Genomic DNA, 14,026 nt, shown 5'->3' on the forward strand with positions numbered 1-14,026 from the left:
TAGAAATTTGTGGTGGTGAGGAATGAGGTGTCACACTTGCAGATTTTTGATTGGATAGAAAGTGCCTGTAACCTTATCCCTTATCCACAATTGCTAACATGTTATTCCACCCAATTCTTCTGCACATACTACTAGAGCAATAGTAACTCCAACACAGCCAACTTATCACAGTATTCTAACTACAAATTAAAAATAAAAATCAGTTAAAACTAATTCTTTGACTTGGCCTTTGATCTATATCGACACTAGCCAAAAAGTCGATCGAATGACAAGACCTTAGGTTTTTTTTAGATTTTGTGTTCAAGTCGCACTAAATGTTTATCTAATATATTTGTGATTGTGACTACTTAATCCATTAGATTTGTAGGGTTATTTAGTCAATCTCAAAGATTAATTGAGGTATTTATAAACTGGTCAGACACGATCACAAAAAAAAAAAAAATTTCAAGAGAATTAAACCCTTTGTTAATTATTTAAGGCATTGACAATTTGTTGTATTTAGAACGGGGATATTATCATTGAACAGACACACATTTTTTCTGAAAAAAACACTTAGAATATGCAAGTTTAGAAACTACATTTATGTAACACTTAACTTTAAAAATTGGTTTAATTTAACTGGAAAAAATTGAAATGTCATAAATGCCCTTTATTTGATATTATTGTTATAAATTTTGATTTATTTTTAAGTTAATAGACAAAAATATACTTTAAAACAATGAAATTCCAAAATTATACCTGATTAGTTTTTTTTTTTTTTTTTTTTTTTTTTAGTACCCATTAGATATAGCTATAACCTCTAATAAACATTAAAACAATTTACAAAATCAAATAAATTTTAAAACTGTAAAATAAAAATTTTAAAATTTAAATATTAATAAAAATTTGTAATAAACTTCAAAAGTTTGCAAAAAATAAATTAAAACTTTAAAACTCTGGCTTCTATAGGCATCGACAAGGCCAGCAACTAGCTAGGCCAATGTTTGCCATTTTAGGTGTCGGCTAAGGCCAACGCTGGAGAGGCACAGGCTATCCAACGGTGTCCTAACGGCGACTTTGGTTCCAACCTTTCAATTTTTTTTAATTTTTTTGTTTATATTTTTTTCCAATATTTTTAGTTCTTAATTTTGAGGTACATGTGGCAAAATTTGATTGGATTCTAATTTTAATAAATATTTTTTTTATATTATTGTTTTATTTGACTGTTTTCATACGAAACTATGACTTTTATACCCTTTTTCTCAGTTATATTTTACAGATTTCTGTTATTAAATGTACTCACTTAGCAACTGTTTGTTTTATTCTTCTTACCCTGAGTAGAAATATAATAAAATATATAATCTATTAGACAATATATGTCCAACAAATTTTAATCAACTGATGCTGTAATTAAACCTATATAGGCTTGAGATTTGAAAAACAGAGACTCGTAGCTTATTTAACTAAAGATATAAGATAATACCATTTTATCTTATAAAAGGAGTCTTACCCACTTTAATTTTCAAACCATACTTCTTCTCATACTAAATTTATTTATTAACAAGTATGATTTCGTATAATTACTATACTTGTAGGTTTTAAAAAGTCATAAAAATACCAATAATATTTACTCATGTTAAGAGATTGTTAACTGTTACTATTATGATTAACATATATAAAGTGATTAACGGTCGCACATACACAAAAATAGATGATAGTAATAAGTTACAAGAACCAATATTTCTTTTCTTTTCTTTCTGTGATGAATTTTCTTACTGTACACAAAAATAGATGACAGTAATAAGTTACAAGAACCAATCGATTATAGAAACATCCTCTTGCAAGTGTAATCAAATAGTGGATGACAGAAATAAGTTACAAGAATAGATGACAATAATAAGTTACAGGAACCAATCGATTATGGAAACATCCTCTTATAAGTGTAATCAAATAGTGATTGTAAAAGACCGTTACGCCCTTTCTTATCCGGTACCTTTAGAAGACGAGCAACTTTACAAAATCCGGCATGGTATCTGTACAGAGATTCTTCATTTACTTCTGGTTTCATCTCATTGTTAGAAGGTTTTGGCCTTGTTAGAGCCCATTGCATTGCCCAGATGGCCAATGGACGCATGTAACATAGCGATCTGAATCCGCCATCAGTAGTCCAAGCTTCTGGAGTTTGGAAAGAATAGCTATCAATAAAATGCAAAATTTGTTAGTGATTTTAGAATAAAGTAACTAAAGCTAATAATTATTAGTGTAAATTATGTAGAAGTTTGTGAAGTTCCTATTGGATCGGCACAAAAATTATCCTAAGGCGAAGTAAGTAGTAGGGTAAAGGTCATCTATTAGATTATTGCAACTACGGGAGTTATCCACATTTTTCCAACATTTCTTACGAATGGTCAAACAGCATCCCGAGACTTAGGTAAGCAATATAATTTAATCAACCGACATGCTTTGAGTTCACAAAGGTAACAATGTTTTATAGATAAAGGGATCTTACCCAAGTCCATTTTCAGACCATGTTGCTTCATAGATTCACTGGCAGTTTGAAATCCCATATCGACCAAATCTTCATGGATCATCGTTGCAGCAACCGCCTATGTGACGCGGACCATTTCCTTGACTGCAATGTTGTCATGTCACTGTCCCACAGTAGCATCCATTAAACCACCCCGCTTTCCATCCATAATCTTCAAGACTTATAGTTAAAAACCTTTTCTAATGCACTTCTGCTTGTCTTCGTCAACAATCGATGAAAGACCACATGCTCGGGCATACCTACAACAGAGAACAATATATACACCACTGATTGTATTCAGTAGGTTATGAGGAAATGGTCATACATCTTTAGTGAAAAAAAAAAGTCAGGTTTCACGAGTATTGATATTTAATAAATAATGATAAAAGTTGTATCGGTTGCAACATACCATTGTCCAGCCAATTGATCTGAATAGGATGAACTTGAGCGGCTACCACTATTGTATAATTGAAGTAAGAACCATTCCACAATTTCATATACAACTTTCGCCTTTTGAAATTTAAACCAGAAATAATCCTCAGAACCCTTGTCACCAACTTCATGTGCCAATGCTGACGCAGCCTGCAATGCTGCCACCATAGGCCTCCACTGTATGCATCACACCAGAGACAGACGATGTACGTATGCTGATCTGGGGCCATACATCTCAACCATCCCTCACCACCCTATCAAATTGGTCCATATATGCCATCGCAACATAAATTGAGGGCCAAACAGCTGGTGCAAACTTCTTGTCCCCTGTGGCAACCAATCCGGTAAACTTGGAGAACAAATTTTGGATTCAAGTCTTTCCATCGACACGTGTCATAAAGACTAGCATATTACTTCAAACCAGGGATCGTCATTCAATATCATGGGAACAGCTCCAAGAACCTTTCTGAGGACCCACTGTCCATCATGTATAAGTTTCATCTTACTGGGATGTGCATCATTACTGCTGCTGCAAAGTCTCTTTGGACACTGAGTTGAAGTTTCGGAAATACATGACTAATGCAAAAGATGGGATGAGAAATGAACATCATAGGGGTTCCACATGGGATATTCATTCCTTCAAGATAAAGGAATTGGCCAATGTTTCTTCACCTTCTTCAAGTAAATTTGTTCCAAAGGCAGAATTGAGTGTGTGGAGTGTGTAATTGCTCAAAGTGAAGTCATCTCTCAAGACGTTTACAGCAGTATCATTATGATTGGGTACACGACATTTTTCTTCAAATCTGATTGTGACCTATCTAGGGAAAATTCTATCACAATGTACATTAAATTATGAACAGGGGTGAGCCATCTGCCAAAAAAAAAAAGTACGGGACTATTCAAAGAATGATTCAAACATTCCATATAGTAGACTCCACATACGGTCCAAAGTGCGCCCGTGAATTAGGTAATAGAGCTCATTAAATAAAGTGATGGGGTCCTGCAAAGAACATTTAGAAAAAAACTGTTAGAATCTTACAGTATGATAAATAACAAAGAACACGTCTAGCTGACCATTCCGGAAGCCTCTTGTCTTCAAAGATAGGTCTTGCCATGCTTCTATCTGTGATTCCAATACCGTGCTTACATTTAAGAAAAAAATGAGTTAAAGATTCTTAACAATTGAAAATGGTGTTTGTGTGTGCCGTAAGTACTAAAATGGGAGCATGACAGCCAATTCAGAGCTAATTGGTACATAATATGCAATCTCGCTCCCAAATTTGGGTACTTCAAAGTAAAAAGAAAACTGCTAATTGGTAAAATGTAACTTGAAACACCTTCAAGAATAGCATCATGGGCTTATTGCAGTGCATCTCCATGAGTACCATAAAATTCGTGTAACGCCTGTAGATAAACACTTTCAGGAGGTGGATAAATTAATTTCTGATATTTTTCAAGAATATCCACCAACTTACCGATATATAGTCTTTCCACTCAAAAATTTCATCTGGGCAATCCCATGCAATGAAAGATAACGGTGCGCACTGCACCCGGTGGGACTTCACAGAAGCTGCAATAGCTGCCCCAATAGATGATCCCTGTCTGAATGGTTTCGATGTTTGAGAATTACGATGTATCGAAGGATCCGTGCTGTTACAACAGAAGAATATATGTTATAGATAGGATATCCTTATCAGCAAATTCTTCCACTATGATGCACGTAAATTATAGGAATAAGTCTACCCCCCTCTTTATTTCATGCCACTATCTTTTTGCTGTTAAACCTGGGAGTTTCCAGATATCACCAAAACAAGGCACTCTGAGACATGGACACCATCAGTCTCTTGTGCCGCAATTGCAAAAGTCAATGGGGAATGGCCATCTGACTCCTGTTTTGTAGATAACATGATGTTATTAAAGGAAACAAATACATAGAGACTAAGATTATCAAACTAAGTCTTGATTCTTTTCTGTTTTATACAAGGTAAAGGAGCATTACATGTGAGAAGCAACAACTCCATGATGCCCTCCTCCATCCTATCAGGATCGATGATCTTGTCAGTTTGTATAAACCTAGGCATGAACAGCACATATAGGTAGTTTGAAAAGTCATCGAGAAATAAAGTTAAGATTCTACCTTATTTTTGAGTTGTAGTGTTGACCAGTAAATTCGGAAGCTCCTCCGACAGAATTCTGCATACAATACCATAGGTCAAACTCTTGCCGAAAATCCATATAATGTAATCTCTTGCACATGCAAGGACAATCTCACAAAGATACATAATAACAAAGAGATGCAACAAAAAAATGATCAGGGATGAATACACCAAACAATAGACTTACTGTCCATGTGAAAAGAGGTGACGTCTGCAGAAGTCTTTCCGGAATTATGTAGCTGAATAAATGCAGAATCAATGGTACTAAGGAGATCGGTTCATATGTCCAACAAACAAATTTCAACAGAGTACTCCTACCGTGAAGGTAAAACTGATACAGGAAGCTGCTCTCTTTGTAATTATGGGGTATAATAGGAGAAATTTGGCGAGAAACAATTTTAAGTGGGGTCAGGTTCACCTGCATTTACAGATAATAGGATGGTTTAATGTCATGATGCCCTTAAAATTCAGAAATCATTTCTCAATGTTAGATTACCTCATATACAGTCCAAGCCCTTGGTACAAAGTGATATGTCGAATTATTCCCCTTCAGATTCCAGTCCAAGATCCAATCCCCGAAGCCGTTGTTGTATCCTGTCATGCACGTGACATCAGTTTAGTCTTTATTTTTTTTATATAGATTCTTTTCTATCAAATTCTTGCATGGAGACAAAACTGTTCCTAGAATATTAAAAAAAAATCATTTATTGAGAACAAAAATAACAGGCAGTGAAATGTGGCCTACTTGAGCACCTCTGAGTCCTTTCGCACAGTACAATAGAAGTTTTTCACCATTTGAGCGTGAAACAAAACCTGCAAGTGGTTCGCAAGTATAAGATTATTTCAAACAAGCCATCAACAAAGAATTTGCCTACAAAAGAAGGGTTGTCCATTAAATTCAGTAACTTTCATGCAAGGAAACAATAAAGTGTGAGTCAGAATATAGGCCATGAAGGAGGAGATACAATAAGGATGAAGTGAAAAGAAACATCAGGAACCAATTAAGGCCATCTAGAGTCTCAGGGACTATATTGGTGGCGGACCTTACAAGAAAGCAAAATTTTGAAAACAAATTTATAAGCCAATGACGTCAATAGAAGGCCATAAATTATGCCATAAATCTGCATTGTTAATAGCTATAATCTAGGCGTATATCTCTCATATAGGAGAGGAGATTTAGCTTACCATGTTTAGCTTCCTAAAATCACTCTATGTAATTAGCATGTACAGATTTAAGTTTCCTTTAAAACTGGCAGTCTTGCCTATATAATGAAAGATCTTCTGAAAAGAGAGGATAATTCAAAACATTTGTTATGGTATCAGAGCCATTCTCTAAGAAATCCAGTCCTAGTTTTCGTCCATAGCCTTAGTATTTATGGAGAAGTCAGATAATGTTTGTGTCAGATCATGGCAAAAATTATGCTGGTGGGAGTTTCAATTGGAGACCTTTCAAGGGTAAAAAACGCTGTGGGGACATATGATGGGCAGCAGCACGGGGATCTATGCAGAATGTCTGTGGCTGACAAGGCAGCTTGGGATGCCAAAGATAATCAATCATGTCCTGGATTCTTGGGTCTATGGAGCCACATCTGATTTTCTATGCGTCCTCTAGGTCTGCAAAGGCTATGTGGAATTATCTCAAGCAAGTCTATAAACAAGACAACAATGCTAGGCGCTTCCAGCTTGAGTTGGCCATTGCTAACTATAAAGGGGATCTATCAGTTCAAGACTACTACTCTGGTTTCTGACGTTGTGGAAGACTATTCCGACCTTGTTACAGCCAAGGTCTCTGAAGAGGATTGGAGGCAGTACAACTTGTACACAAAACAGCCAAAAAGACCAATTTCTAATGAAATTAAGGCTGATTTTGAATCTATTGTGCCTCTCTAGTTATAGAGATCCTGTTCCAATTGGAGGCTGTTTTGGAGAACTCTTGCGTGAGGAACAACGCCTAATATCAGATATTATGGAGCAGTCTGTGTTGCTCTAATATGTCTCTGTTGCCTATGCTGCTCATGGCAAGGGGAAGGGTCGTGACATGAGCACCACCAGTGCTATAGTTGCAAGAAATATGGCCATATGCTCCTAACGTCCTCAGAAATTTTGTAATTACTGCAAGCAGCCAGGGCCAATTTTAAGGACTGTACTATTCGTCCTTCACGCTCCAACAAGGTCTATCATGCTGTTGTTACTGGTGGACTTACAGCCAGCTCTGCCTGCATGCACTGCTGCAGTCTGCTGTTGCTTTACAGCCTCCAGCACTTTTCTAATAGAGAAACAGTGCAAGAAGATGATTGTGAGTGCATTTTCAGCATTGGGTCTTCAAGGTACTGGTTTTCCTCTCCCTCTTGGATTTAGACTCAGGGCTTCTAATCATATGACATATTCTCTCCTGGGTTAAGTAATGTCAGAGAATATTGTGGCTCTTTCACATATTCAAACAGCCCATGGTATGCTCACCAATATGTGGCAGTTGGTGATGTACTTGCTTCTTAAGGATGTTCTTGTATCACCTAATCTCTCTGTGAATTTAGTTTCTGTGGCCAGCTTGTGGCACAAAATTATGAATGTACATTTTATCTGGTGGTTGTGTTGTGCAGGATCAGATGTCAGGGCAGTGATAGCGAAGGGGCCTAAGCATGGACGTCTCTTTTCTTACAAATACCTGTTCCACAAGATACCTTCTTTCTCTGTACTATCTTTGCTTTGTAATAAGTCTAGAGTGTCAAATGAAGTCTGGCATAAGCGTCTGGTCATCCTAATTTAGGATTCTATCTTATTTTGAAATCTGGTTTATGAATAATAAAGAGCACTCATCTTCCATGTGTTTCAGATTGTGCAACTTGTAAAACGTGGCAAAAGTAAGTTTACCTTTCCTTCTGAAGGAAGTAGAGCCACCCCACAGTTTTGAGATCATTCATAGTGATGTTGGGGTATTAGTCCTATATTTCTCATGCCCAACACAAATATTTTGTGACATTTTTATTGATTGACTACAGCGAATTACATGGGTGTATTTCTTGCGGGCACAAATCAGAAGTTTTTATATGTTCAAATTGTTCTTAGTCTTGTTGACACTCAGTTTCAGCTGTTGTTAAAATTCTCGGTCCGACTCGGGTGGGGAATATATGTCACATGAGTTCCAATCTTTCTTGCAATCTAAAGGTATTATCTATAACGTTCTTGTCCATTATACTCACAACAAAATGGGTAGTGAACGAAAGAATGTCATCTTTTAGATGTTGTCGGACAATGCTCATTGAGTCTTCGGTTCCTCCTACTTTGGGTAGAAGCACTTACCACAGCCAACTTTCTTTAAATAGACTTCCTTCCCAAGTTTTGGATTTCGAGTCTCCATATTTCAGGCTTTATCATCAAAATCCTACTATACAAATCTTCACATTTTGGGTGTGTATGCTTATGCTCTTCCTCACTGGACAGAAACAAACTTTCTGCCCAATCCATCCGTTGTGCCTTCTTGGGTATAGTGTCACACAAAAGGGTTATTTATGCTACGATCCAAACTCTAATCGGGTTCGTGTTTCAAGGAATGTGATCTGTCTTTGAAAATCAATGGTTTTTTCCTATGTCTCCTCACTAGAGTCTTCCATTGCTTTCTTGCCTTCTTTTGATGACACTTTTAGTGTCCTAGTACTCAGATTGAAAGGTTTTCAGCCAGGCATGGTATTCCAGCGGAGACCTCCAGTGCGCCCTTCTGCTCTTCGTGCCATCTGCTTTGCGCGCTCCTTAGAGTATCGGGTCCTCCTGGACCGTTATGGATTCCGTCACTTATAACAGGTACTACTACTTCTGGCATGTCTGCACTCTATCTTCATTGCTATTCCTAGTGGTAATCACGGCAGTTAAAGAGAAATGGGCAGCAGGGCCATGCAGGAGGAAATTGTGCTCTTGAGGTAATAAGACTTGGGAAGTGGTGGATTGTCCTGCAGGGTGACTCCACTGGATGTAAGTGGGTTTATTCTATTAAGGTTAAGTCTGAGGTAGTTTGGAAAGGTACAAAGCCCGCTTAGTAGCTCTTGGACAATAATCAAGTAAACGGTAGTAATTCGAGGGGAAACTTTTGCTCCGGTGGCCAAAATGCCCCCATTCGCACAATTTTGGCGATTGCCGCTTCTCAAAATTGGGGTTGGCACCAAATGGATGTGAAGAAGTTTTCCGGGGGGATCTCAAGGAAGTATGTTATATGCGTCCTCTGCAGGTTACTTTCCACCCCTACTTCAGCAGTGTGCAAGTTGGCGTGCTCTGTATGGTCTCAAACAGGCCCCTCGTGCATGGTATGAGAAATTTACTTTACCCTATCAAGTTTGCTTTTCTCAAAAGCAAGTGATGAGCATCTTTGTTTCTTCGCAAAACTGAGATTGGTGTGTCATTCTCTTGGGTATGTTGAGACATAATCATCACGGGTACTGATTCGGTCTGATCCCCAATTAAAGCAGTATTTACAGGACTCTTTTCACATGAAGGATCTGGGATCTCTTACGTTTTTTCTTGGTTTAGAAATTACTGTGGTTCACATGGTTTTTCGTCACAGCACAAGTATGCCAGGATTTGGTGGCTGCTGCTGGTCCAGGACTCTACCTCTGATACTCCCATGGAAATAATCTCAAGTTGCGCAAAGAAGAGGGTAACTTGTTATCAGACCCTGTAGCCTATGTACGACTGGTTGGCCGACTGGTCTATCTTACAAATTACTAGACCTGATATTTCCTATGCAGTCAACAAGTAGTCAGTTCATGGCTTCTCCACGACACTTCATATGGCTGCAGTTCGACGAATCATCGCTATGTCCATGGCACAGCTTTGCGGGACTTCTATCCTCATGGTACTCACTTGATCTTGTAGCAATAGTGAGTGCGATTATGCGGGTGTAGTGACATCCGAGTCTATTACGGGTTGGTGTATGTTTCTTGGTCCAGCTCTCTATTTTGGAAAAGCAGAAACAGGACCGTGTTTCTAAGTCTCTACTGAGTCAGAATATAGGGCCATGTCCAAGTTGTGGTGAAGCTACTTTGGCTCCGAGGGCTATTGGCTGGAACTGGCTTCTCTCCAGGTGAGTCTACTTCTCTTCATGCAGATAATACTAGTGCCATTCACATTTCAGCACACTCCATCTTCCACGAACGCACTAAACATATCGAGGTTGATTGCCACTTCATCCGTGAGGCATTTGAAGCTCAGACATCTCTTTCCTCATGTGTCTAGCCAACGCTAACACGCGATATTCCTCACCAAGGCCTTCTCAACGGCAACGGCATAATTTCTACAAACAAATTGATGCTTAGGATAACCCGCATCAATTTGAGGGGGGATGTCAATAGAACGGCCATAAATTATGCCATAAATCTGCATGTAATAGCTATTAATCTAGGCTGTATATATCTCATTAATAGGAGAGGAGATTTAGCTTACCATGTTTAGCTTCCTAAAATCACTCTATGTAATTAGCATGTAAGAGATTAAGTTTCCTTGTATACTGGCAGTCTTGCCATATAATGAACGATCTTATGAAAAAGAGAGATAATTCAAAACCATTTGTTAATGACTAAATTTTCGTCATTCATCTTGCTAAGACGTTACCGAAATATTGTCTGAGATCGTATCTTCACAAATTCGAGGAAACAGTTGGAAAAGCGCTGAAACCACCTCGTAATAGTTCCAAGCGTGCATCCACTGGAAGTTGCCTTCATTTTGCAGAACAGAAAAAGAGAAAGAAGGATAGTTAGAGGAGGAAAAAATAAACATGATCAGTTCATAATGATTACAATACAACAAGCTACAGCTTTAAAAATCAGCTTTATATTATTTACACAAAGGACATGTTGCAATATAAAAGCTAGTAAAAAAACAATATTGTTTGATTGGTAATTTTATAGCTCTAAATATAAATTAATAGGTATAGATTAAACATGCTGAAATTTATTCAACACTCAAAATACACATCTAACATAACTACCTAAAAAAAAAAAATAGAATTATGTTCTAATGCTATGCAATGTGGTAAAAGATATGATATATAGATGTAGAAAGGCTATTCATTATAAATATCAAATTAATAAACTAACAGAAATAGTTGATTTCTTATGCTTGAAATGCCCCAATAAAAACTGCAAATAGAGGAGATTTAAGGAGAAAAGATTACCCAATTCCACCAAGAGGAATGCCTTGAGAAGATGTTAGTAAGCGCTTAAGAAATGGATTGATAAAAACCCGCTGCAAATGAAACCACAAGGAAGCACATGCCGCATAAAGGTTTAGAAATTGTGATCAGATCAGATTCTTCAAAGCTGTGATACACACGGTAAAGTAGACTTTAAAGATATAAGAAAGTTACCTTTCCTTTGGCAGCCTCTTCTCGAATAAGCTGCAGAATCCGAATACCTATGGGGGCCTATCCAAACCAAACAAACAGTATTTAAGACATTAAGAACAAATGAGGGAGACAAAGATTTGTCATTATTAACATCTTAGCAAATGACTTAAGTTCTCAACTGTCATGCATTAATCGTAATATTGAAAAGCCAGCTTGTGACTAATTCATTTGTGCATTGAGCATAGAGAGATAACAAAGCATGTGGATCATGAGTTCTAATTAAGCAATACCTGCTATAATCTCCATCATTAAAAGCTTTTGATATCTAAATAAGTAACATACCAAGTGAATTATCTCCTTCCAAGTCATTGAAAACGACGAAAGGGTGATCTCATCGCTATTTAGTTTTCTCTTCCAGGTAAGAGATGGAGGTTTCGCTGGGTTGACCTGAATGCAGACACAGAACAGGAAATCTGACGTATAGCATACTTTATAGAGAGATTGAGAAGAACTTATCTCTCTTTCATTAGAAATAAAGAGAAAACAAATATGGGCTTTCTACGCTAAAGTCATTACCTTATCAAACGATGAATCTGATTGCTCTTTCTCTCCTCCATGAAAGCCATTTTCCACAATCTTTTCCTCAGACATCTGTCCTGTTAAACAAATAAAGATAAATCAAAAGAAGAAAAACAGAATACAACTAACTGAATCCCGACTTCGCAAACAAAAAACCAGCACTTTACACAAAGATCTAATCTTCTGCAATAGAGTAGTCCGATAAGAAGAATATTAACTCTTACATCCTATAGACATTCAAAGTTTCGATTCCAAAGTCTCTGCTAAATCAAACAATAAAAAGTACTATGACCAAAACCTTCCCTTCCCTCGAATCCTCCAAATTCCAAGAAACTCAACTTAACCATCCTTAATTACATTAAATGGGGTCAATTCCAACACAATTTTTCAACAAAACTGAACTGAAAAACTCCTCAGATGCAAATGAAACAAAAGAGGTACACAAATCATCACCTCTTCAAACCCAAAAAAATTAAACAAAAATAAAAAGTTACACACTTTCATAGCGCTAATATCACAAAACTCACTCCTTTCTCATCAAACAAACACACATACATAATAAAATGGGGTCAATTTCAATACAATTGTTCAACAAAACTGAAATCAACATTCAACATACGCCAATAAAACAAAAACAAAAAATCAACACCACTTCAAAACCAAGAAAATCTAAAAATTTCGAAGACCTAATCTTCTGCTGTAGAGTAGTCCAATAACAAAAACATTAACTCATACATCCTATAAACATTCAAGGTTCCAATTCTGAAGTCTCTACTAAATCAAACAATAGAAGTATTGAGATCAAAACTCCCCTTCCCTCGAATTCTCCGAATTCCATGAAACTCAACTTAACCATCCTTGATTACATTATAATGAGGTCAACTCCAATCCAAATTAACTCAAAAACTCTACACAAATCATCACCACTTCAAACCAAAATAAAAAATAAAAAATAAACAAAAATCAAAACTCCACACTTTCACTGCACTAATATCACAAAACTCACTCATTTCTCATCAACCAAACACACGTACATGAAATGGGGTCAATTTCAATACAATTGTTCAACAAAACTGAACTCAACATTCCACAGATGCCAATAAAACAAAAGCAACAAATCACCACCACTTCAAAACCAAGAAAATAAAAAAAAAAATTCCCACGTTCATAGAACTAATATCACAATTCACAAAGCTTACTCATTTCTCATCAACAAAACACACATGAATGCATGCATGAACAAGCACACATACATGCATAATGTACAAAGCCATTAAGAGCTTCAAACTCTTTCGACCCATTTGAGGAATCCATGAGCAAATCTCAAAAACAATCCGAACTTGAAGAAAATCTCATTGCATTCAAATGGGGTTTCAATACGTTGACTAAAAATAAATTAAAGGGAAGAGCTTGAAGCAACCAAAATCTGTCAAAAGCATCAGAAACAGAAAGAAAATGAAGGAGCCGTAGAAACACTAACCTGAGAGGAAGAACTGGAAGATTTACAGTTATGTTTGAAAGCAAAAATGGTGGAGAGTTTGAAGAGAGAAAAACTTATGTTCTGTCTGAAACATTACAGTTACAGATCTTTATATAGAATTATAACGACCCGACATTAGGAAATTAAATAAAATATAATATCGTAACTCGATGCTTGATTAGATAGATTTAAAATGTAATAAATATTCCATAGACCCTAAAAGTTTGTTTTAGTGTTTTGGCCCCACCAAATTTCTTAAGAGACCCCATTTGAATAACTTTTTTTTAATATAATATTATTTAAACATTATATTGCACTCACAAATTTGAGTTATAAAAACTTTTTACATGTTTTTTATTTTTATTTTTTAATCATCATGAGTTATGAAAATTGGGGTGTTTTGAATTTTAGGGCAAAATTGGAATGAAATGGAAATGGGGTATGTTCAAAGATTAGAAATAATTTAAAACTTTTTATAAGTGGGGTTTTATTAAATAAAACGTTAGGGTTAAATAGCATCACTTTTATAAGAAATATATGTA

The 14,026-nt window shown here is 36.4% G+C and overlaps 1 pseudogene; it reads right to left on the reverse strand.

Moving 5' to 3' along the window:
* Nucleotides 1-1,897: 1,897 nt before the first annotated feature.
* Nucleotides 1,898-13,558, reverse strand: LOC116106147 (annotated as a pseudogene).
* Between the last annotated feature and the right edge of the window lie 468 nt (nt 13,559-14,026).

This window comes from Pistacia vera, unplaced genomic scaffold (assembly GCF_008641045.1).
Source record: "Pistacia vera cultivar Batoury unplaced genomic scaffold, PisVer_v2 Contig51, whole genome shotgun sequence".
NCBI classification, from domain to species: domain Eukaryota; kingdom Viridiplantae; phylum Streptophyta; class Magnoliopsida; order Sapindales; family Anacardiaceae; genus Pistacia; species Pistacia vera.